The sequence below is a fragment of the Ailuropoda melanoleuca genome, chromosome 16 (assembly GCF_002007445.2).
Source record: "Ailuropoda melanoleuca isolate Jingjing chromosome 16, ASM200744v2, whole genome shotgun sequence".
Lineage (NCBI taxonomy): Eukaryota > Metazoa > Chordata > Mammalia > Carnivora > Ursidae > Ailuropoda > Ailuropoda melanoleuca.
Window position 1 is genome coordinate 27,451,670 of NC_048233.1, and position 22,023 is coordinate 27,473,692.

The window sequence follows — 22,023 nt, forward strand, 5'->3', positions numbered from 1 at the left end:
ATATTCTCCTTTCAAGATCTTTGTTCCTAATCATTCCTTCCTTTACTTTCCTCCATTGCTTCAAGGATTCAGTCATTATTTCTCGTGCATCTACCATGTTGCTGTCATGGTCAGGCACCAAGGATGTCCTGGTGATAAGCAAGGCAAGGTCCTTACCCTTGTGTAGCTTTCCTTCCAGCAGAGGAAGACGGACACCAAATAACCAACAATGAAGGAGCAATGTCAATGCCATGGAGAGAGCGAAGCAGGATGGGATGGAGGGTGATGAGTCAGCATGGCTGGTCAGGGCAGCCCTCCCTGAGCAAGTGAGGTCTGAGCTGAGACCCGAGTGTGTGTGTGTTGGTGGGGGGGGGAACCAGCCCTGTAAGGACCTGTCAGAGGGTCCCAGGCTTGAGAACAGTGAGCAAGTGGGGAGCAGAAGGGGTGAGTCATGGGGTGGGCAGGGCCCAGCAAATGCGGGACCATGTTGGCTGTGAAAGCAAGTTTGGGTTTTATTCTCAGTGAAACAAGGAGACTTTGGAGTTTGTAGTTTACAAGCTTGTAAGCGGTATGGTGACATGATTGGATTTGCTTTAAAGATCAGTCTGACTGCCATGTGACAAACTGGCTTTAAGGGGCTGGAGTGAGGCAGGGAACCCAGTTAGGAGGCGGTTAAACTGTCAAGTGAGAGGTGGAAGAATCTTGAACGGAGGCAGCAATGATGGCAATGAAGGCTATGGACAGTTCAGGGTCTATTTTGGATATAGAGTCAACAAGACCTGCTAACGATGGGATGAGGGCGAGAGGGAGAAGCCAAGATTCCTAAGTCTCTGGCTTGAACAACTGGGTGGATAGGGAAGCTCTTTATTGAGATGAAAGACTAGGAGAAGGGTTTGCTGGGTGTAGGCGGGATGTAGTCACAGAAGGCATGAGATCCTTGAGGGAGAGAGAAAAGGGATTGATTGTTTAGAAGGGTGATGGAGGAATGAGGACTGAGGAGAGTGTGCGTGACTTTCAATGTGGTAATTTCTGCAGAGTCATGGGGGGGAAAGTCAGACTTAAGGAGCTGGTGAACCCCATAAGGGCAGGGTCCATGTTGGTGTTTGATCACAGCTGGATCCCCAGTGCCTGGCCCAGGGCCTGGGAAAAATGGTAGCTGCTCCGGTATTTGTGAAATGAATGAGCAAATGAGCAGGTGGTAAGGCTGTGTTGGAACTGAGTGTAAACCCCTTTCAGTACATTTGGTAATGAAGACATGGGGAGAAAGAGAAGATACTGGAACAATGGCAGATTATTTATTTATTTCTTTTTATCCTTGTGTTGTGGACAAGGAATTCCTGAGAGTGGTTCTAGTCATAGAGTAGAAAATCTCTAGAGGGTACTGATGAAAGATGCTGGACAGGAAAGGAAAATTGAGAGAAGGGGGTCCTAGAGCATGGGGGGACAGAAAAAGGGGAGGATGAGGGAGACGATGAGAAGGAGCCTTGCTGCCTGGTCCCTCCCGGTTCATAACTCAACAGTATTTGCTGAATACTGGTCACATGTCAGGCATCATTCCAGGTGTTGAATAATATGAAGATAATTTATGCAGTGTTTTCTCCTTGGGAGAAAATAATGAAACACAAGGTCTAAGAAAATAAAATATTAATATAACACTTAAGAGTTTGGTTGTCCATTCCAACAGCACTGGACAATATTTTATAACAATTAAACAATAAACAAAACAACACCCTCCCTTCTGGAACTCAGCTGGTTAACGATCATGACTTATTATTTAAAATGGTCTCACTTTCTACCTTTTGTGGATGAAATATCGATCAGATTTTCACACAATGAACCTTAACATCTTTCTCGTAAGCGCCTTGCACAAAGGCATGTAAATCAAGTTACGCAGACAGGGTTGGGTTCAGAGAACATTTCATATTTGGCACGAAAGTGAAATCACAAGGTATTTAAAATTCAGGGGATTTAAGAAGGCATATAAATATTCTGACCGGCACTGTTGGAATGGACAAGCAAACTCTTAAGTGTTATATTAATGTTTTATTTTCTTAGACCTTGCGTTTCATTATTTTCTCCCAAGGAGAAAACACTGCATAAATTATCCTCATATTATTTCATCTTCTAAGGTAGAACATTCAAGTTTTATTCCATACATATAATGCTAGACGGGCCAAATGTGTTTCAGATCATCATTAAAAGCCTCATACCAGTTTTGGGAGAAACTCAATGAGCTAGTGAGGTGCGATTTGCAGGTGACAGGGAAAAAATCTGTGATTAAACTATGTGTTGTTAATAAATAAAAATGTTCTCTTCAGAATGACATTGTTATCATTCACCCCCCTCCCCATTTCAAACACTTTTCCTTATTGACTGAATTCAGATGAGTAGCTCTTGACTTCATTCACCTACTACCTGTCAAAAACGAAATAACTGAATGAACAAAGTGTGAAAAATGAGTCTACACAGAAAATATAGCCACCAGTTAAGGTGATGTTTGTAGAATCATGTTTCCTTAACAGATTAATCTCCTCATTTTAAAGTCTTTTGGTAAAAGTTTAAGTCTAATTAATAAGCAAATGTCCTTGACTCAGAGCACAATGGCATGAAATGGGATCTCACTTCAGATTTTTGTTCTTTTTTTTTTCCAATTTCTCTATGACACTTTTAGTTTCTTTAATTTTCTCCATTCATTCTCACATGAATTTTCTTTTTTTAAAAGTGTGCTAAGGGAAGCCTAGGTGGCTCAATCGGTTGGGCCATTGACTCTAGATTTTGGCTCAGGTCATGATCTCAGGGTTGTGGGATCGAACCCCATGTCGGGCTCTGTGCTCAGCTTGGAGCCTGTTTGGGATTTTCCTCCCTCGCTCTGCCTTTTCTCACCATTCTGTCATTAAAAAAAAAAAAAGAAAAGGAAAAAAAGAAGAAAATAAGTGTGCCAGGACATATGTTCATTAGAGGCAGAAATATTCCAGTCTTTAGTTGTAGACCTTATCATGGCTACCTCAAGACCATTATCAGTCACTTAACTTGGCGATGCAGGAAGGTGGTGGTGGTGGGCACTATGGGAGCAGTAAGTTTGTCCCACCATTTGTTACTGGCACAAACCAACTAACAAAACTATAATATCATCATTTATTATTTGTGAATTTGAACTCTTGTAATTAGGTGCATACATATTTATGATTACTATGTCTTCTTGATGAATTAACCATATATCATGATGGCATGCCCTTCTTTCTCAACAGTAATATTCCTTGTTCAGAAGCCTAATTAGTCTGATATTAATATAGCCACTACAGCTATTTTGGAGTAGTATTTGCATGGATTATTTCCATACTTCTAATTTATCTGTGTCTTTATATTGAAAATGGATTTCCATTAATATGCAAGACCCATGTAATTTGGCCTTGCTTTTTTTTTTCACCCAATCTAACAATCTTTGTCTTTTCATTGAAGTGTTCAGACCATTAATGTAATTATAAATATTGCTGCATTTAAACCTGCCATCTCGCTAATTGTTTTCTGCTTGTCCCATATGTTCTTTTTCCTTTGTCCCTCTGACCCTTACTGGCCTTCTTTGGGTTTATTGACTTATTTTTTATTATTCTTTTTTATCTCCCTTGTTGGCTTTTTATTTATACTTTTTTTTTGGTTCCTTATGGTTTACATTTTTAGCTTAACATAGTTCACTTTCAAATACTACTACGGTGCTTCCTGTGTAGCATAAGACCTTTACTGTAGAATTCTTCCATTTTCCTCTCTTGTTCTTTGTGCTGCTATTCTCATTCATTTTACTTCAGTATATATTTAAAACTGTACAATGCCTTTTAAGTATTTCTACTTCAGACCATCATCATTTAAAAAGGTTAAAATTAGGGACGCCTGGGTGGCTCAGTCGGTTAAAAGTCCACCTCTTGATTTCTGCTCAGGTCATGATCTCAGGGTTGTGAGCTCAACCCCAGCATCAGGCTCCGCACTGGGTGTGGAGCCTGCTTAAGATTCTCTCTCTCCCACTCCATCTGCCCCTCCCCCTCTTCTCTCTCCCTTTCTTAAAAAAAAGGTTAAAATTAAGAAAAATGTTTTTCTTATCAACCCACATTTTTTCCCTGTTCCCATGTTCTTTATTTCTTTGCATAAATAAAAATTTCTGTCTTGTAACAGATTCCTTCTGCCTGAAGAACTTCCTTCACATTTTTCTTGTGTAGGTCTGCTGGCAATTAATATTTTCAGGTTTTGTCTGTCTGGAAAAAAATTCATTTCATCTTCATTTTTGAAAGGTATTTTTACCAGATATAGAATTCTGACTTGACTTATTTTTTCTTTCAGTTCTTTAAAGATATGACTCCACTGTCTTCTGCTTGCCTAATTTCTGACAAGACATCTGTTATACTTTCTATCTTTGTGCCTCTGTAGAAAATGTTTCTTTATTCCCTTTATCTTTGGATTTCAGTCATTTGACTATGATGTGCCTCAGTGGATTTTTCATCATATTTATACCACTTCTGCTCTCTGAACTTCTTAGATCTGTGCAGTTTGTTGTCTTTTGTTAATTCGAAAATCCTTTCTTCAAATAATCCTTCTGTCCTATTTTCTATTTCTTGCCCTTCTGGACTCCAAGTACACCCATGTTAGAGGATTCATTATTGTCCTAATGCTCTCAGATATGTTCTCTTCACTCCTTCTTTCCCTTTGTGACTGACTTTGCATCATTTCTATCAACCTATATTCAAGTTTTCTAATTCTTTCCTTTGCTGTGTCTAGTTTGCTGATAAACCTAGGGAAGGAATTCTTCATCTCTAGTACATACATTTTTAGTTTCAAGAATTTCTACTTGATTCTTTTTACTGCTTCCATAATTCTACTGAAATTTTCCATTTGTGAATGTATGATGTTTACCTTTTCCACTAAAGCCTGTAACACATTAATCATAGTTATTTTAAAGTCCCTGTTCAATAATTCCAACACCTGGGTCATTTTGGGGTCTGAATCTGATTCTGTTAACTGCCTTCTCACTTGATAATGGGTCTTTTTTTTCTTTTCTTTTTGAATACTTTCATTGAATTAACAAATACTGTGTAAAAAAGACCAGTATAGACAGTGTTACACACCCCTGACAATGGGCACACTACTTTTTCTGTCAGGCCTTAGTGGTTGTTCATAGCTGAACTGGATGTTGTTGCTGTTGTTGTTACTGTTATGTCATTGTTACTACAGTTACCTTCAGCTCACAAGTGTTCAGATTGGCCAATGGTAGGCTGCTCCAACTTTGTGCTTAGAGTGAAGCCTAGATTGCCTGAGGGGTTTCAGTTTCTGTTTTCCCAGTTTTCCCATTCTGCTCTCAGCTATTAACAAGCCCTGTCTGCTTGCATGCCCACAAGGAGAATGGTTTGCTTCCTCTCCGAGGAGCAGATTGCAATTGCTTATGATTTGGTGGAGGCTTCTAGTGAGGGTAGGTAAGGTTAGAAGGACTTGTTCACCTGAATTTTGCAAGTGGAGCTTTCTTAGTGTTCCAGACTTCCCCCCCCTTATAACATTCCATGCCTCTTCCCCCATCCTCCCTCGTGTTTGAGGGGAGGCTTTTGCGGAGAGCTCTTGACTGGGCACAGGTTCCTGCCCCTCTCCCAGTGGTAGCTGACCTCTGCTTTGTGTCAGGCCTCAAGTAGCTGTCTCACCAGTCTCTCAGCTGAGGAGAGCTTTGGTACTAGCCCTCTTTTTGCTGAAGTGGAAATTACACTAAATGGGGAACCTCTTTTAAGAAGAGCAAACATTTTGCACCTTCCCTGGTGGAAGAGCCCTGGGCATCAAACCATAGGCCCCCTTGACATTCTGGAGAAGGAGAGTGGTCTTCCTTCCCCTGCTGTCTCTCCCTGCTCTTTGTATGTGACAAGAATTTATTACAGCACAAGTATGGGAGGTAGCCCAGGGGACTCTGCCTCTCCGAATTATTTGGAAGAGGCAAGGAAATGCTTTATCTCAGAATTTTCTGAAGCCTTTATGGTCATTTTTCCCCCTTAACCTGACCCACCAGAGTATTAACATGGATTTATCAACATAGGCACTTTCTAAATGAGGCTGCCTCTAAAACAGCTCAAGTCACTGGACAAATAAAACCTTTACTAAATATGGAAATTCTACTTATAACATTTGTACTTTAACACTTCAAGTTACTTCTGTGCAGAAACTCCCTTTTTCCATGGTCTTGTTTCCAATTATTCTCATCTTTGCCTGTTTTTGGTTCTTGCCTTTCTTCATTCATTTGTTCATCAGTAAATATTGATTGTGCATCTACCATGTGGCTGTCGTGGTCCAGACATGTCCTGGTGAATAAACAAGACAAGATCCTTACCCATGTGTAGCTTTCCTTCCAACAGAGGAATTTATGCTAAATAACCAACAATGAATGAAGGAGCAATCTCAGTGCCATGGAGAGAGGGAAACAGGATGGGATAGAGGGTGATGGGTCAGCATGGCTGGTCAGGACAGGCCTCCCTGAGCAGGTGAGGTCTGAGCTAGACCTGAGTGGGGGGGGGGCGGACCAGCCTTTCAAGGATCCATCAGAGGGTCCCAGGCTTGAGAGTAATGAGCAAGTGGGGAGCAGAAGGGGTGAGTCATGGGGTGGGCAGGGCCCAGCAAATGGAGGACCATGTTGGCTGTGAAAGCAAGTTTGAATTTTACTGAGTGAAATGGTAAGACTTTGGAGGGTTTTGGTTGGTTTGTTTTGTTTTGTTTTTCATAGTGTGGAAGTGACCTGATCGGGTTTGCTTTTCCAAAATGTTCAGCTTGGCTGCTGTGAGAAGCGGGGATCCCAGTTAGGAGGCTGTTATACTGTCTAGTGAGAGGTGAAAGAATCTTGAGCTGAGGTGGCAATAATGGCAATGAAGGGCTACGGACAAGGGTATATTTTTTTTTATATATATATGTGTGTGTGTGTCTGCGTGTGTGTATATATATATATATATTTTAAGTATAGTTGACATAATGTTACATTAGTTTCAGGCGTACAACATAGTGATTCAACAAGTATGGTGAGCATAGGGATGTATTTTGGATATAGAGTCAACAGAACCTCATCATGATGGGATGGGGGGAGAGGAAGAAGCCAAGATTTCTAAGTTTCTGGCTTGAACAATAGGATGGATGGGGGAGCTCTTTACTGAGATAGAGAAAAGAGGAGGGATTTGCAGGGGGTAAGAGTTTAGGGGGGATATAGCTACAGAAAGCATGAGATCCCTGAGGCAGAGAAAAAAAGGGGTTGATTTTTTAAAAGGACGATGGAAGAGATGAACGAGGAATTAGAAGAGCATTTGTGACTGTCAGTGTTGTGATTTCAGAAGAATGGCAGGACAGATGTCAGACTTCAAGAAGATGAAGAACACTGTGGGAACAGGGACCATGACAGTGTTTGCTCATAGTTGGATCCCCGGTGCCTGGCACACAGCCTGGCAAATGGTGGGTGCTCCTCATTTACTTTTGAAATGAATAAATGACAGAGTGAGAGTTAAAGAAATATTGGGACTGAGTGTTGAAGACTTTCAGTAAATTTGGCAATGAAGGAATGTGGAGAAGTAACATGCTAACTAGCAGAGATAACCAATTTTAATTTTTTATATTAAATTTAATGGATAAAAGAGGCATGAATGTTTGTAGTCACAGGAAAAATAACTCTAGAGAAGAGAGATGAGGAAGCTGGTCCGTGAAAGGATAATTAATGGCATAAGGTTCTTCCATAGGAGAAGGAAGGTAACATCCGTTATTCATGCATTATGTACCAGGAAGTGGGCCAGCACCTCACATCTGTTATCTTGCTCAACCTTCACAATGATTGTTTAGGGCAGAGTTGCCAAATAAAATACAGGACACCCAATTAAATTTTAATTTCAGATAGCAAAAAAATCAGTATGATTCATGCACTATCTGGAACATACTTATATTGAAATATCAATGTTGATCCAAAATTCAAATTTGACTGGGTCCCTGATACTTTTATGTATTAAATGGGTCAACCCTACTTTGGGGTAGATAACATAACTGCCATTTTTCCTGAAGGAAACTGAGGATCTGATGGATGGAGTAATATTGCCCACATTCACAAAGTTATTAAAAGTGGTGGTCAGGGGGCGCCTGGGTGGCGCAGTCATTAAGCGTCTGCCTTCGGCTCAGGGCGTGATCCCAGCATTCTGGGATTGAGCCCTGCATCAGGCTCCTCTGCTGGGAGCCTGCTTCTTCCTCTCCCATTCCCCCTGCTTGTGTTCCCTCTCTTGCTGGCTGTCTCTCTCTCTCTGTCAAATAAATAAATAAAATCTTTAAAGAAAAAAAAAAGTGGTGGTCAGAATTGGAACCCAGTCTGTCTGACTTCTGAACTTATGCTTTTCCCATGGGTGGCCCCATGCGGCATTGGAGTTGAGTCCACAGTAGGGCTTAGCTCAGTAAGTCAGCCGTTTTCCCACTTGTATGTATGACTGGCCTCTAGTTAAACTCTCAAGGGTGGGGGGCTTCTTGGGATCATTTTTGTGTCTGCTAAAAGCACCACTAAATCATCCTTCATGGACTTCTAGGTGGGATATTTTTGCTAATACATTGAGATGAATGACATTAATAGGTTTTTAATTGTTTGTTGCTGTTGTTGTTTCTTTAAGTCTCCAACGACTGGGCTAATTTAGAAAGTGTGCCTGACCGGACAGCATGCCCCAGCACCGCTGTAGTTGGCTAGATGTTTACCAACCTGACATGGTCGAGTGAGGAGGGCAGCTTTCTGTTTTTTAAAAAAGAGAGCTATCATTTTTTTTTAATGCAGATATGTACCCAGTATTGAAATTATTTGGAGGAACTACGCTTGTACTCTGGAGTAGGACATGGGTTAGATAAGCTTAGTAACACTTTTAACAGGTCATATAGACTAGGACTTAAGACCTCTGAGTCTGCAGTCAAATCTTGCTCCACAATATATTTGATATTGGGCAAGTCATTTAACCTTTCTTTGTCTCTTGTTTTCTGTTTTCAAAAACAGGGCTGATGATGACGATACCCACAACACCTTCCCTACAGAGTAGGTGTGAGGACTGCGTGTGCTAGCACAAGGAGTAAGCCCTTAGCACACGGGCAGCCATCATCTCCCTCACCAGGGCATGATTACCATCCCTGAGGGTGCTTCCGTTTGAAACAATGCTGTATCCACATTTCACAGGCTGGGGATGAGGTTACAGGGATTTTGTTGTTGTTTCACTCTGAGAGCTGTTTGTGACAAATAACCTCACGTGAATTTGATACAAGGCTGAGACAAAATTGCCCACAAATCTGAAACCAATCACCAAACCTAAGGACAAAATTTTTGCCTACTAAGTAGCATTTCTTTAGTTGCCTGAGTCTACATGCTGCTTAGTGATTGTCTTAAAGAAAAAGAACTCTTAATGCATGATGGAAACGTTGGACCAAAGATATTGAGCTCTGCTCTTCAATCAGATAAAATGTAAGCAGATGTTGCGTTTTCACTATATTACTTCACGTTTTCCACTCCTTCCTCATCCTACCACAAATGCTAAATTCGTGCCCTTTTACATTACAAGCTTTTCCCTTTTACAAGCTCAGTGAATTCTACATGAAATATTATCTTTATTTTATATTAATATTATATATTCATATATAATATATAACATATATAACATTCTATATAATAATTTATATGTTATGATTCATATATAATATGTGAATGTATTATATTCACTTTATATATGTAATATAATGTATGCATAATATATTAATGATATGTAATAATATGTTGCATATATAGTGTCTTGAATGATTTCCTTTTCATTTAATAGTGACCAAAATATGTCCTAAGGGCAGTTTGGACTCAGAATTTGTGGACATTTCCTTTCTTCCCTTCTGTAGTAGCTCACCCTGCATGGTCCGTCATGTTTAGTCATTTATTCAGTAAGTATATATTGAGCACCTTCTACATGCTAAGCACTATTCTAAGTGCTGACTGCTACTGTCAGACCACAAAACAAAACCTTGCCCTCATGGAACTTTGCTGTTAATCATGACGTTTTTCTCAAAGTTGTCTACTTTTTGTGGATGAGGCATGGCTTCGATTTTCACTCTAAGTGATCACTTTAAGCAGATCTTAAAACTCTTTCTTGTAATTGCCTTTACATGTATGCAAGTAAATCAAGAAATTAAGACAGGTTTAGGAGTAGAGAACAGTGTCATGTTAGACATTAAATTGGAACCATGGAGTATTTAAAATTCAGGGGATTTAAGGAGGCATATAAATATTATGACCTTCACTGTTGGAATGATTAACCAATCTTTTAAGTGTCATTTTAATGTTTCATTTTCAAAGACCTTGCATTACACTCTCATCTCACAAAGTAAGAATCACTGCCAAAATTTCTCATCTTGCTTGAAGTCCCACGATGGACTTCTGAGCTTTGTGTTGCTCACCATTGGCACTGTAAGTAGACCAAGTCATGATAACCAACAGCAGATCAGTTTTGAGAGAAACTCACTGAGCTTTCTCATACCTTTCCTGTTGATTGATTCCAGGCCATTCTCAATCTCACTTTGCTGCTGCCTTTGATGAAGTGCCCAGATAAGCCAAGTGTGGAGAATGTGGAACCACCAGTTACACGTGAAGTTTATGGGTTCATATTCATCTAAAAGATACCCACACCGCACTTTCAGTCATCTACTGCTAAGTAATGAGCCATCCCAGCATCCCATGCGTTATTAGTGGTATAAAGCAACAACCATTTTTACTATGTTCATGGGTTAGGAATTGGGAAAAGGCACAATGGGGGAGGCTCCTCTCAGCTGCATTGTCCGTTGAAGCCTCAGCTGCTGCCACTTGTCTGGCTAGGGGACACCTGAAGAGCTGCGGCTGGAAGATCCACCTCCAAGACCCACAGTTCTTCAGGAGAGTCCAAGATGGCGGAGGAGCAGGAGACCTGAAGTTCGTCTGGTCCCAGGAATTCAGCTAGATAGCTACCAAACCATTCTGAACACCTATGAACTCAACCGGAGTTGGGAGAAAAAAACAGCTGCAACTCCATGAGCAGAAAAGCGACCACTTTCTGCAAGGTAGGAGGTGCGGAGACATGAATCTGAGGCGGTATACGGAAAGATAGACTGCGGTGGGGGGCAGGGGCAGGGGCGGGGAGCCGCCGTCGGCCGGCGACTGGAAGTGATAGAGCCATGGAGCACAAAATCAGAACTTCTAGAAGCCTGCTCCAGTGAGGGATGCCACTCTGGTGCCTAAGCAGGGGGGTGGGGGGGGGGCTCTCTCTGGGACCGTGTGGTCTCAGGACCCTCAGGGTCACAGAAAGACCAAGGGTGCCTGAGTGCAGCAGAGCTCCCAAGCATCGGAGCGGGGAAGCCACTACAAAGAGTGAGCCGAGGAGTGGGCTCTCAGCTCTGGGTGGCCATAAACCGGGATCCGCAGCACAGTTGGGCCACTGCTCTCTAAGAAGGGGTCGAACAAGCGGCAGATCTGGGGAGACTCCCCCCCTTCTTCGAAGCCCCGGGAGGAGTGGCATGGGAGTCTGTGGGGTTTGGAGACTCCAAACAGGGCCGAGCACAGACACAGAAGCCCTCAGTCACAGGCCGGTGAGCATGGAGTGCAGACAGAGACCAGGGAGACAGGAGCGATCCACTGCTTTTCTCTGAGGGCACACTGAGGAGTGGGGCCCCGAGCTCTCAGCTCCTCCAGGGCTAGAAGTTGGGAGGCCGCCATTTTCATTCTCATCCTCTAAAGCTAGAATGCTGAAGGACAGTCAGCTGGACTGTTGAGCTGAACACCTACATGTGCTCTCCCTGGAGTAGCATTACAGGATAGCTGCACTTCTCTCTTGGTGCCTTAAGGCTCCAAAAACCAATGTTCCCAGTGAACAGAGTGGAAACTGCAGTCTCAGAAACCCTGTAGCATCACCTCGGCTGTAGTGCATTGGATGAAGCAGCTTTAAGCTCACTGAACCTCAAGGGAAAGAGACAGAGACCCCTACCTCTCAATGGAAGGTGCATCAAAGAATTTACAACCATGTTTTAAAACTGCCACAATCCCATTATTTTATTTTTATTATTTTTTTAATTTAAATTCAATTAGCCAACTGAGAGTACATCATTAGTTTCAGGTGTAGTGTTCAATAAATTATCAGTTGCGTATAACACTCAGTGTATCACATCACGTGCCCTCCTTAATGCCCATCACCCAATTACTCCATGCTCCCACTCACCTCCCCTCCAGCAACCCTCAGTTTGTTTCCTATAGTTGAGTCTCTCATGGGTTTTCTCCCTCTCTGATGACTTTCCATTCTGTTTTCCCTCCCTTCGCCTATGGTTCTCATCATTTTAAATATTCTGATCAAGGGGCACCTGGGTGGCTCAGTTGGTTGAGTGTCCTACTCTTGCTTTCAGCTCAGGTCATGATCTCGGGGTTGTTGGATGGAGACCCGCATTGGGCTCCTTGCTCAGCTTGCTCATACTTTTAACTCAGACCACACTTCATGAAAGTGGATGTCATTTAATATTTTATTATAAAAGCCCTTCATGAATTTTCTTTGTGTGGTAATGTGCTAGACCACAGATTGTTACTGAATTCTTCCTCTTCTTCAGTGGTAGAAATACTTTGTTTTTCTGCTGATAATGTCTACAGTAAGACCATTGCAGCTTCACTCCCTGGAGTCAGGAAACTGAAGATGCTGTGACCTGAGAGAACAGTAACTTCTAAGCAGTGTTTGGTACTAAACCAACTATCGTAGTTATTGCAAAACCATTTATGATTAAGGCAATTTTATATATTATTACACTAAGGATCTTATCATCTGAATACATTTCCAATTTCTTCATGCCTTTTCTGATTTTCAGTTCCATAGGTCCCCAAAGCTTTTACATCATTTATAAAATATATTTTAGATATAGTGAAGTGAAAAGAGCTTCTGTTATCACTTCGTAGCCTTTGGTGTCACTGGAGCATACTCGGTGTGTTAAAACGCTGTCAGAGGGAAGTGAGTAATGAAATATTTTACAGGGAAGGGTGGCCAAATGGCTTTATTTTGTGATAGGTGAGACAGAAATGGTGGGGACTGCCGTAAAACTTTAAAAAAATGTTTGCATTAGTCTGGTGATGCTAGGCTCCTTAATTATCGTCTCTGTTCCTTCAGGGAATGCCATCAGGGAACAGCGTTTTGTCCTACAGAGTTCTCCTGACTTCAATGTTCCTTAGGTTAATTAATTTATCCAACCTGGATTCTCAGTTTCCTTTATAGTGGCTTCGTAGACATATATAGATTACCAGAAGAGTAATCCTTTTTGAAGCTAAAAAGCTTGAGAGAAGTTTTTTTGGTTTTTGTTTTTAAAATCATTATTAGTGTTTTCTAACCATTAGTGGGTTTTGTTATTTTTTTCTAAGCCAGACCACAGAGCATATAGTAAAAGAGAAATTACCTTGAAGTGTTCACCTGCAAGCTTACTAAAAACTGCTTTGATGGTTGAACTGAGTTCAACACTAAAATGGATCATTACAATAAAATGCTTCTTGGCTTCTTCCAGAACTTAGCGCTAAAATTTTCTTCCAAATAAATCACATGCTAAGAAGGCAAAATTTTAATACCTGGATAGCTGTGGGTAGGGTGCCTAGCTGCTGATGTCCCTAGATCATTTTGCTTAATGTTGGTTGAGACTGTCTTCATCCCATGAAGTCAATGTCAGATGGTGGACGATAAGGTCTTTCTTTTCTCAGAATATACCAGAGATTCTCAAAATGTGGCCCATCAGATGCCCGCGGGGGCCCAAGATCTTTTCAGTGTGTTTACCAGGTCAAAGCTATTTTCACTGTAATGCTAAGATGTTATGTGCACTTTTACTATGTTGACATTTGCAACTGATTGTGCAAAGGTGATGGTGCTTAAAACTGCTGGCACCCAAATCAAGGCAGATCAAGGCAACGGCACCAAACTGACCTACTAGTCATTAGATTTCTTCACTGCCAGGTACTTTCTGCCCCTGATGAAGCAGTAAAAATTAGTGCTTTTATTAAATCTTCATCCCTTAAGTAAATTTCCTCTTAACGTTTTCTGTGATGGAATGGGATGTCCACATGAAGCATTTCTACTGCATAGCAAAGTAAGACGGTTCTCTTAAAGAAAAGCACTTGTGTGATCTCTTGGGTTACAACTAAACTAGCTGCTTTTGGGGGGAATATCTTTTTTTTACTTAAAAGAATGACAGACAACTGTTTTATAGATCTGAGTATTTAGAAGACATTTTCTTGAAAATTAAGTGAGCCATCACTTCAAGGAAAATAACAAAATGGTATTTGTTGCCCACCGTAAAAATTGCTTTCAAATGAAAATCAGAATTTTGGAAAATTTATATCTGCACTGTGAGCTTCCTGATACATACATCTTTTCTGATGATATAGATTGCATATTAATGAATACGATTGCTGATATCATATAATGAAATGGGTCATCATTTCGAGTATTTGCATAACCCAGTAAACCAATAATTTACAAATGACCAATGCATGATGTAACAAAATCATGCATTGATAACAGATCTATTGAAAGTATAAAATAGAGCAAATATTTCAATGTAACAGGACACTGATAGTTCATTTGATGAAGTTTCAGAGTTCAAATTGCAACTGACCTTTAAGAAATGACCACTTTTCCAGTCTTGGTATATCAAAGAAGAATACCCACAATTATCTTGAAGAGTCAATAAAATACTCCTCCCTTTCCCAACTACATATCTGTATAAGTATGTATTGGAAAAGGGGTGTATTATTGCTACTTTTAAATGAATTAATAAATATTTTAATTTCCTTGTTTAAATTTCTAATATTACAAATATTGACATATGAGACACAAAAATTAATGCTCCTTAGATTCTCAATAATTTTTAAGAGCCTACAGGAGACTGAGAGCAGAAAGCTTGAGAACTGCTAATATAGATTAATCTGCTTTGCAACCAGATGCCCAGGGGCATATATGTAGAAAGTGAAAACTATCAGTACGTAAAAATTTCCCACCCGGCATGCAATTTAGTTACTATCATAAATAGCCCTTGGCAGAGTATTCCAGACCTTGTCTTTTGGGCTCTTCCATTCACTGAACGGTCACCATATGGAATTCTCAACCTCTGGCCTGAGTAGGTGTGATGTTTTCTTAAAGAGTTAATCTTCATATGTATTGGTGAAGTGTTTAAAGGGAACATAAGCATGGATTTTGAAGGAATGGAGAAAGAATGGAGACAATTCATATCTCTCTCTCTCTCTCACTCACTCACACACACACACACACACACACACACACACACATATACCTCCAGTCTTAGTTGGAAAGAGGAAACGATTAATGTTTGTATCTTATATTAAGAGCTGCAATTACACTTTGTACCTAACGAACAGCCAATGTTTCAGTTATTGACCAGTTGAGTGTTACGTATCTGACAGTTATGTCTTTTTCATAGATTTTTGTTTTTTGTACTTTGCATTGACTTTCCTTTTCTCATGTCTGACTGTGAAAGGAATTATAAACTATACTAACATTATGATGGATAAACATTTTTGCTTGAAAAGTTTGGTTATTTGCCTTGATAACAGTAATTTTGGTTTTCAGTAAAGTCAATGAGGTATTATGTACTTTTCCCCAAGGAAGATTGCTTCTATCCCATGATACTTCAGTAAATCATGCCACTTACAGCTCTAGAGGACAGGCAAACACTGCAGAGAGCTGAGTCTTTGTTTAAGCAGATAATACAGGTGTGACCATGGTTGAGGACTAAAAGAATAGACTCTCTTGAAATTAAAGCATGCACCAGTGTTCCTCATTTCTGTTTCTGAAATATCTAAACATTGTCAAAGCGCTGATTTGACTTGTTCTTTTGAGAGCAAGTGACATAGGAAATAAATATTTCTGAGTTGTGCTAGAGACGAAGAGAAGCAGCACAGGGTAGAGAAAAAAGTGAATGCCTTCTACTCAGTTTACCACGATCCTGGCTTCCTGCATGACTTTGGGTCAGATATGATACACTATTTTATTTTTTTTTAGTTTCAGAGGTAGAATTTAGTGATTAATCAGTTGCATAGAATACCCAAGTGCCCTCCTTATCTTCATTTTTCTCACCTATAAAGTAGGCATGGGTCAACATTTTTGGATGCTTTCCAAAGTCCATTCTATCCACCAAATTCTATAAAACTAAACTGCTGTGTTTCTTCTTTTTTATACAATCTAGTTTTCATGGCATGTGCATAGTTGAAGGTTGTATGGAGAGTTAAGTGTCGAGAAGTTCTCCTTTCTCTGAGTCAACACATCACTGGAGGTGTTGGGTTGAATATAGAAAGTAATATTCTTATATTGATATCCAATTCAGCCAAATTAGATACCATAATGATAGAAACTCTCACAGTAGTTAAATTAACTGAGGAAAGTGTTTTGCAAATGAGCTTTTTGTCATTTTTCTATTCTCCCTCTGCAGTCTGAGGTCCTGTCTATAAATGTCTTTGAAACTTAAGGCAAATGTATTAACCAAAAATTTGAAATAAAGAAAAAGCAGATGAAATTCTGCACTTTGCATAATTTTCCTTCAACTGTCATAGAGGTAACAAAGGCTGAGCATTTGTAAAGTAAGAACTTGCTGACTTTTTTTAAAAAGATTTATTATTTTAGAGAAAGAGACAGAGACAGAGCACACAAGTGGGGGTAGTGGCAGAGGGAGAGAATCTCCAAAAGACTCCCCACTGAGCACAGAGCCTAACCTGAGGCTCGATCTCATGACCCTGAGATCATGACCCTGAGATCATGACCTAAGCTGAAACCAAGAGTTGGACACTTAACCAACTGAGCCACCCAGGCACCCCAAATCTTGCTGACTTAAAAAACACCTTGCAGATTCATTTACTTTATAGATTATGTTGATGACTTACCCCAGAAAACTGGCATGATTTCACAAGACAGGCTGCTTTTCCTCCCAAGCCTCACTTGCAATATTCTACCTACCTCTAGCCTGGCAGCCCCAGAGTGCTAGCAGCAGCTCTCCCAGGTTTGTGGGGCTGAGACCGCACTGTGTTTATTGGACGTATGGTTTTTCTCTTCCTTTTGGGCCAATACTTGGTAACTTAGTCTTGCCACTGAATCCTAGGTCTGGATAGGTCTGTCTATGAAGATTTCATTGGCCTTGCAAAAAGTTGAAGAAGTCTGAATGGAATCCATCTCTCTCTCTAGCCATCCTGTTGTTCTGATTCAGATGCACTTCCTCCAGACATCACTTGCATGTTTCTACACATGCCTGCACTGAGGGTACATTCATATTTCCAGGGAAAGGAAAAAAAAAATTTGAGTTTGACCTCTATGTTTCTTCAAATGAGACCTTTTAAAGTATGGATGCTGAATGATAATGAAGTGTCAGTGTAGGTTCATCAATTGCAACAAATGTACCACTCTGGTGGGGGGTGTTGATAAAGGGGGAGGCTGTGCACGTGTGGGGTAGAGGTTCTATGGGAAATCTCGGTTCCTTCCACTCAATTTTGCTGTAGACTCAAAATTGCACTAAAAGGGGTGCCTGCGTGTCTCAGTCAGTTGAGTGTCTGCCTTCAGCTCGGGTCATGATCCTAGAGTCCTGGGATCGAGCCTCATGTCAGGCTTCCTGCTGGGTGGGGAGCCTGTTCTCCCTCTCCCTCTGCTGCTCCCCCTGCTTGTGCTCTCTCTCTGTGTCTTTCTCTCACTCTCTGTCAAATAAATAAATAAAACCTTTAAGAAAAAAAAATTGTACTGAAAAACCTTAAGTATATTTTTGAAAAACCAAGATCTTATATGTTGTTTCCACCACTGCCACTACCCACCACTTCTGATGACTCTGAAACATACAAAGGAGATGAGTTCTACTTGCACATAATCGGCTCTTGTGAAACAGCAAAGCAAGCGAATATCCTTATAGAAATGACAAAAACCTTTATGCCAGAGCATCTTGCCTCCACAGGGCATTCAATTAATTATGAGCTGGGAGCAAATAATACTTTTTATAGTATCTTGACATTTATTGGATGCATTGTTTTATAAATAACATTATTCACTCAGTCTCTCCGTTCTGCCTTTATTGCATGGTGATCTTGTAATTGTAAATGAGAAATGTTCACATTAAGAACTTGGCAGATTTACAACTGAGTTTTATAAAGATTTTTAGGTTGTCATTTGATAATAAAAAATGACATCTTTAATTTTCTCTCATTCTTTGGTTTACCCTTCTTCATTCTTCTTGTTCATGGTATTTTAAATTTTGTGTGAGATCCTAGGTGGACAAGAAAGAATTTTAGTAGAACATATGTAAATATATATTTAGAAGAACTTAGTAAAACAACAATATAATAAACATTTTTGTATTATGTGCCCCTCCCCATTGCTTATTCCCCTTCTCAAACTCCGTGGTTTAGAATTAATTATTCTCTTTCTTGTCTTTACGGTTTTTCCATGTCTCTGTACCCCTAAACAACACTTGTTAACGCTTGAACAACATATACTTGAGCTGTACAGGTCCACTCAGATGAGGATTTTTTGAACAAATACAGTACAGTATGATAAATGTATTTTACCTTATGATTTTCTTAATAACATTTTCTTTTTTCTAGCTTTATTGTAAGAACACAATATATAATACATATATATAAACATATAAAATATGCACTAATCACCTGCTTATGTTATTGCTAAGGTTCCTGGTCAACAATAGGGTATTAATTATTAAGTTTTGGAGGAGTCAAAAGTCATATGAGCATTTTTGACTGCACAGGTCAGTGCCCCTAATCCTTGCATTGTTCAAGGGTCAACTGTAGTTTATTTTTGCATTTTTAAAATATTTATAGAAGGAACCATACTGTAAGTCTTCTTTGGAGACTTGCTTTTCTCATCAACAGCATCCCCCATGTAGTTATGTGATTCGTCTAGCCAAAATTCATTAAAGTACACTTCTATATGAATGTATACAACAAATGTATGGCTATACCACTTTTATCTATAACTCTAGTACTAAACATTTTGGTTTCCTGAGTCTTTGCTATCACAGAGAGTGCTGTCAGTAACAAGATCTAACATATTGGATGCTCAAGACTTTTTTCAGAAATATTCCTAGAAGTGGCATTTCAGGGCCCAAGGACTGCGTTTCTTCAACATTACTTGGCAAACCAAAATATTTCCCAAAGTGCCTGTACCAATATATATTGTATCAGCAGAGATATGTACAAATGGTGTCAACTACTGTCATAATTTAAAGTATCACCAGTTTGGTGAGTGCAAACTGGTGTCTCACTGTGGCTTTATTTTTTTCCTGACTTCTAATAATACTAAAAATATTTTTATATGTTTATTATTGGCCACTTCACTTGCTATTAAACATGTAGTGCCCATTTTTCTATTGGACTGTTAAAATTTTAACAAGAATTTTTATTGCATGAAATGCGCAATTTGTATAGTTTGATCTATTTTTACAATGCATACCCCTCTATTACTCACATTACTATCAGTATAGAAAATATTTTAACCCTAAAAGTGGCCTGTCTTCTTTCTCAGTGGACCCTCCTTCCATTCCAGAAGATCCCATCCATGATCTAACTTCTATCACCATAGATTAATGTTACTTATTAGAGAAGTTCAAGTAAGTGGAATCATCACAGGATGCATAGTTTTTTATGTTTGGCTTTTTTCACTCAGCAAAATTGTTTTGAGATTCATTAAAATTGTTGCATCTCTTAGAGAACCATTCTTTTTTATTACTAAGTTGTCTGTTGATCTGTATTCCTGTTGATGGACATCTGGACTGCTTTCAGTCTTAGCTATTATGAATAAAGTTGCTAGGAAGATGCTTGTACAACTTTTGATAGGTACAAGTGTTTTAATATATCCTCTTCTGTTAATTCTAATAGCTGGGTCACTTCTGGGCTGGTTTCCATTGATTAGTCTCCTGATGAACTGTGTTTTCTTGCCTCTTTGCATATCTGGTAATCTTGATTGGATGCCAGGCATTATGAATGTTACCTTGTTGTTTGATGGAAATTTTTGTATTTCTGTTGCTTTTCTTGAGCTTTGTTCTGCTATATAGCTAAGTTACTTGAAATAGTTTTCTCCTTTTGGGTCTTACGTTTACGAGTTGTCAGACAAATCTGGAACAGTGCCTACTCTAGGCTGATTTTTCCTTTCCACCAAGATAAGATCTTTCTGAGTACTTTAACCCAGGCCCCTTGAATTATGAGTTTTTCCAGTCTGGCTGGCAGAAACAGACATAGTTCCCAGGCCTGCATGAGGACCAGTCACTGTTCCCGCTACTTCTTTTGGTGGTTCTTTCCCAAACCTTAGGAAGTTTCCACACAGGCTGCTGGATGCTCCAGGCAGCCCTCTGTGGATTTCCAGACTTCTCTCTGTGTGCAGCTCCCTCTTCTCTGGCACTCTGCTCTATGAACTGTTGGTCTCCCTGGACTCTCAGCTCCATCTCCTCAACTCGGGGTGTGCCTCAGTTTCCACTCCCTGCTCCACAGCCTAGAAACTCTCAGGCAGTTAGCTGGAGTACTTACAGGGCTCATCTGTTCTGTTTCCCACCTCTCAGACATCGATGCCTTCTGTGGCCTGAGGTCTAGCATCTTGAAAACACTGTATTTTGTCTTTTGGGGGATTGTTTCAGTTGAAAGATAAACCTGGTCCCAGTTATTCCACTTTGACCAGATAGTACCAATATTCTGAATTGTATTTTTGTCTGTCATTCTGGGAGGATTTTACCCTCTAGGGTAAGGGGTCATTGTTCAATTCAGGATATATGAGAAATGTTCCTTTCTTTAAAAAGTGGGAGAAGTGGCTAAAGGGAGGCAGGGTGGGAAAAGGAAAAGACTGCTATCTGGATGGCACCCTTCATCAAGCTAGTCAAGGGTGAGGAACATTTCCAGGGGTTCTCCATACTCCCTGACTGTGTGAATCAGGAAGGTATTCCATCCTGCTCAGCATCTGCCAGCATGACTTTTCGTTTTGTCTCTATTGAGGTTTGGGGGCTTGGAGAGGGTGCATTGGCTCACAAGAGGAAATAAGGTTGCAAGAGGAATAATCTCATTCTAGCTGGGCACATGTTGGGAGTCAGACTTTTTCTTGAGGTGTTAGCCTGTCTGAATACCTGAATGTCGAAATGAGGTTCTTCGTATAAAAGCAGCTTCCACCCCCCACAATAGCACTGGTTCCATCTGACGTAAGATGAACAGTCTGAAACAAGTGGGCTGGTTAATGAGGGGGTTCTCTTTTACGTAGATTTGTCTGAGGGGCAGTCCATGTCCTGTTGGAGAGGAGTGAGCTCCCATGGAAAGCCTTCCAGACCTGCGGTGGCTGAAACAGGGCTGCTGTGTAAAGTGGCGCTGAGAGCGTTTTTGCCAGAGCTCACACATAATTCCTGCAGCTCAGGGAAGTCCCGCCTCCGGGTCCCAAGTCCCTGGATAGCTCCCATGTCTGATCCGACTCTTTGATCCTCTTCACTTCATGTATAGCAATGTTAGAAGTATAGTGCCACTTGCGGTTCACAGCTTGAGTTAAACGATGACACTAAGATCCTAGGGCAACGCACTTAAATTTTTGGTATTGGAACGTGAAAGGTAATGCAGAGCAGTTTCAGTAAGGTGGAGAGAAAAGCAGAGCATGGTGATAATGCAGCCTTTGCAACTCACAGAAACTTGTTTTTCCTTAATAAATCCTTTATAATCTCTCTTCTCCATCATGGCATAAAACTAGTACCTTCCTTAATGTGTAAAATATTTACATTTAGTATTTCTTAATCGGAAAATAATCTTCTAAGGGTTCAGGCGGGTGTTGCCAAGGACGTCTGAGGTCCAGGTGTGGGGCGCGCACGGGGCGTCCGCTGCCTGTTGTTTGTCCGGCGTGTGGTTGCTGTTGCTGAGACGTCCCTGAAACAGGCGTGTGGCTCCCGCAGCTGCCGATGAAGAGCAGCCCGCAGGCTAATTGGCATGCAGCGGGGAGCCAGAGCGGCCAGATGACTTACAAGGAGCCGCTGTGTCCGCACAGG

The 22,023-nt window shown here is 40.5% G+C and overlaps 1 long non-coding RNA gene across 1 annotated transcript in view; it reads left to right on the forward strand.

The window, feature by feature from the left end:
- Positions 1-10,993: 10,993 nt before the first annotated feature.
- Positions 10,994-22,023, forward strand: part of LOC117796647 — a 38,827-nt gene continuing 27,797 nt past the window's right edge. Inside the window, exon 1 of the long non-coding RNA XR_004621209.1 lies at positions 10,994-11,061. This is a non-coding gene — a long non-coding RNA (uncharacterized LOC117796647). The remainder of the gene's footprint in view (positions 11,062-22,023) is intronic.